The sequence below is a fragment of the Dermacentor andersoni genome, unplaced genomic scaffold (assembly GCF_023375885.2).
Source record: "Dermacentor andersoni unplaced genomic scaffold, qqDerAnde1_hic_scaffold ctg00000772.1, whole genome shotgun sequence".
Lineage (NCBI taxonomy): Eukaryota > Metazoa > Arthropoda > Arachnida > Ixodida > Ixodidae > Dermacentor > Dermacentor andersoni.
In genome coordinates this window covers 22,501-26,422 of record NW_027315450.1, presented here as the reverse complement: position 1 = coordinate 26,422, position 3,922 = coordinate 22,501, and the positions used below count along the sequence as shown (strand labels likewise).

Sequence of the window (3,922 nt, the reverse complement as noted above, 5' to 3'; positions counted from 1 at the left end):
ACACACGCGAGACAGATACTGTGGCAATTCTAGAGCTAATACATGCAGTGAGCCTGAAGCCCTTTGGGCGACGGGTGCTTTTATTAGACCAAGATCGATCGGGTTTCGGCCCGTATTGTGTGGTGACTCTGGATAACTTTGTGCTGATCGCATGGCCACGAGCCGGCGACGTTTCTTTCAAGTGTCTGCCTTATCAACTTTCGATGGTAGGTTACTTGCTTACCATGGTTGTTACGGGTAACGGAGAATCAGGGTTCGATTCCGGAGAGGGAGCCTGAGAAACGGCTACCACATCCAAGGAAGGCAGCAGGCGCGCAAATTACCCACTCCCGGCACGGGGAGGTAGTGACGAAAAATAACAATACGGGACTCTTTTGAGGCCCCGTAATTGAAATGAGTACACTCTAAATCCTTTAACGAGGATCAATTGGAGGGCAAGTCTGGTGCCAGCAGCCGCGGTAATTCCAGCTCCAATAGCGTATACTAAAGCTGCTGCGGTTAAAAAGCTCGTAGTTGGATCTCAGTTCCAGACGAGTAGTGCATCTACCCGATGCGACGGCTCGGACTGAACATCATGCCGGTCCTTTCTTGGTGCACTTCATTGTGTGCCTCGAGAAGGCCGGTGCTTTTACTTTGAAAAAATTAGAGTGCTCAACGCAGGCGAGTCGCCTGAATAAACTTGCATGGAATAATAGAACAAGACCTCGTTTCTGTTCTGTTGGTTTTTGGAATACGAGGTAATGATTAAGAGGGACAGACGGGGGCATTCGTATTGCGGCGCTAGAGGTGAAATTCTTGGACCGTCGCAAGACGAACTACTGCGAAAGCATTTGCCAAGAATGTTTTCTTTGATCAAGAACGAAAGTCAGAGGTTCGAAGGCGATCAGATACCGCCCTAGTTCTGACCATAAACGATGCCAACCAGCGATCCGCCTGAGTTACTCAAATGACTCGGCGGGCAGCTTCCGGGAAACCAAAGTGTTTGGGTTCCGGGGGAAGTATGGTTGCAAAGCTGAAACTTAAAGGAATTGACGGAAGGGCACCACCAGGAGTGGAGCCTGCGGCTTAATTTGACTCAACACGGGAAAACTTACCCGGCCCGGACACTGGGAGGATTGACAGATTGAGAGCTCTTTCTTGATTCGGTGGATGGTGGTGCATGGCCGTTCTTAGTTGGTGGAGCGATTTGTCTGGTTAATTCCGATAACGAACGAGACTCTAGCCTATTAAATAGGTGCGGGGTTCCCAGCACCTTACAACCTTCTTAGAGGGACAAGCGGCTCCTAGCCGCACGAAACAGAGCAATAACAGGTCTGTGATGCCCTTAGATGTCCGGGGCCGCACGCGCGCTACACTGAAGGAAGCAGCGTGTCTTTATCCCTGTCTGAAAGGACTGGGTAACCCGTGGAACTTCTTTCGTGATTGGGATAGGGGCTTGCAATTGTTCCCCTTGAACGAGGAATTCCCAGTAAGCGCGAGTCATAAGCTCGCGTTGATTACGTCCCTGCCCTTTGTACACACCGCCCGTCGCTACTACCGATTGAATGATTTAGTGAGGTCTTCGGACCGATGTCCGGCGCGGCCTTTCGGTTGCGCCGGTCTGTTGGAAAGATGACCAAACTTGATCATTTAGAGGAAGTAAAAGTCGTAACAAGGTTTCCGTAGGTGAACCTGCGGAAGGATCATTACCGGATTGTGAAGGGTGGCGAGCGCCATTGTTTCTACCCCGTGTGGGTGAAGCAGCTCGCTGCGCCCGACGCTTTCCGCCGCTGGCCCCGCTTGGACGCGGGGACGGCTATACCCGAACATGCCGGGGACTGCCTGAATTTTGAGGGGCGCCCCGTGCCAAATTTGTTGCGCCCAGTGGACGCCGGCTGCAACCTTGGACGGTTGGCTTGGCCGCGCCCGCGGGTAGAAACGGCGTAACGCACACTGGGTGGGCTTTCTGTCCGCTTTGGCGCTCTTGCGCGGAATGGGAGTAAGACGACCCGACCTGCTGCTTTGCCCAGTACGAGGGGAACGGCGAAGCGTGCGGTCGGTCAAGGAACTGACGGTCGAGAGCTAATGCCGCTGCCGCTTAGTACACACACGGAACCGTGGTGCGAGCGCTCTCCCGTCCTCCGCGGCAAACGCTGCCGAGTCTGAAAAGGCTGGCGGCTGCCGGTCGCTTCCTGCGGCGAGTATGGAGTAACGACCCGACTTTGTTGCCACCCAAGTACTAAAGGAACGGTGTGGCGCTCGGTCGGTCATGGAACTGTCGGTATGAGGGTGCGGCTGCCAAGTACGGAAGGAACCGTGGCCTAAAGTGCTCTCCCGTCCTCCGCGGCAAATGCCACCGAGTCCGAAAGGGCCGGAGGCTGCCGGTCGGCTCCTGCTCGTGACGCGCGAGGTGTCGAGATCGCGGTTTAATGCGACGACGTCTGCAGGCTATTCGCCCGCCGCCGAGGGAAAGGCGGCGTTGCTGCGAAGTACCGAAGGAAACGCGGCTTTGCTACGTCGGAAGCGTTCTGCGGTTAGCGGACTTGTGCGCTTTGGGAAGGCGCCGCACGTCGAAAGAGGAAGTACGGACAGACGAGGGACTGTAGTCCCGGTTTCGAACGCACTTGCGGCCAGGCCCTTGCTGGCTTCGTCTTCCGCCTCAAGTAGACTTGTTGTGGCGCCGGCGCAGGGAGCCGTCCCTGGCACTGGCCGAGTGGTTTTGGAGAGCTGCGCGAGTACGCGCGCCGGGCTCTTGTCTTTCGTCTCAAGTAGGCTGTTGGATCAACAGCGGTTATGCTGCGGCGATCTGCCGATGCGAAAGTGTGTGTGTGTTTGAGGCCCTTCTATGAACCTACTGCTGACTGAAGCGAAGCACGTCGATGGGGGTGAAGCCCTGCCCGTGGCCGTGTAGCCGTTAAAGACTCCACAGCGGCTTAGCCCTAATCATGGCTCTGTCGCTCTTTGCAATTTTTAGTGGAGCGATGTGAACGTGCACACGAGACACACGGGTCCGGTGGATGGTTGGCAGGTAAAACCGGCTTCGAGTGCGCGCAAACGGCATAAGGTGCCTCGAGGGCAAGCGAGGAAGGCGTGGGCGCAAAACACACGCGCGAGTAGCAGGAGTGGAGTGCCATTAGGCTTTCAGCTGCTGAGACGCGGCCGCCGAAAGAGCGAGACTGGAGGAGCGCACGCCGAAAGGCGCTCTTCGAAACCACACACAGGGAGACGCCACGTGCCTAAAACCCTGGTTGTACTGTACTGAATTGAACAAACTATTTTTCACGACTCTAAGCGGTGGATCACTCGGTTCTCGGGTCGATGAAGAACGCAGCCAGCTGCGAGACTTGGTGTGAATTGCAGGACACACTGAGCACTGATTCTTTGAACGCACATTGCGGCCTTGGGTCTTCCCTTGGCTTCGTCTGTCTGAGGGTCGGATCACATATCAAGAGAGACTTCGGCGCACAGGGAACGTGCGTCCGTCGACTCGTTTTGACCGCGTCGGCATCATGGACAGTACGTTGAGCGCTAAAGCCACGCGCCAGCGGCCTCACGAGAGGGAGACGGTGGCAAACCGTTGTGCCAATTCTTCGAAAAGACGGAAACGAGGCAATACTACTGCAGCGTGACGAGTGCGCGCCTCTAGTAAGACCGCCGCAGGATGGAGTCGGATACCTGCAGGGAAAGAGCGGTCCAAGCACGAGGCGCGAACGTCTGTTGCCATGTAGCGCGCACGTTTGCGAGAGAGTCGGAAGCGCACGCTTGCGTGCACGGAAAACGTGGGAATGAAACGCCGGCCGATTCCCGCGCCGTGCGCAAAGCCAGCGCGATCGCAATTTGCGCTGTTTGCCTTCGAAGTACGTCGAGCTCCAGAGCTGGTCGCTCGTTCACGTCACCGCAGCTGTGTGGGCGCCCTTCCGGGCTTCGTCGCAGGAATGGGAAT

The 3,922-nt window shown here is 56.3% G+C and overlaps 1 non-coding gene across 1 annotated transcript; it reads left to right on the top strand.

Annotated features, from left to right (window-relative positions):
* Nucleotides 1–3,262: 3,262 nt before the first annotated feature.
* LOC140214982 (5.8S ribosomal RNA) lies at nucleotides 3,263–3,415 on the top strand. The gene has a single exon (XR_011891904.1). It is a non-coding gene; the product is annotated as a 5.8S ribosomal RNA (ribosomal RNA).
* Nucleotides 3,416–3,922: the final 507 nt, after the last annotated feature.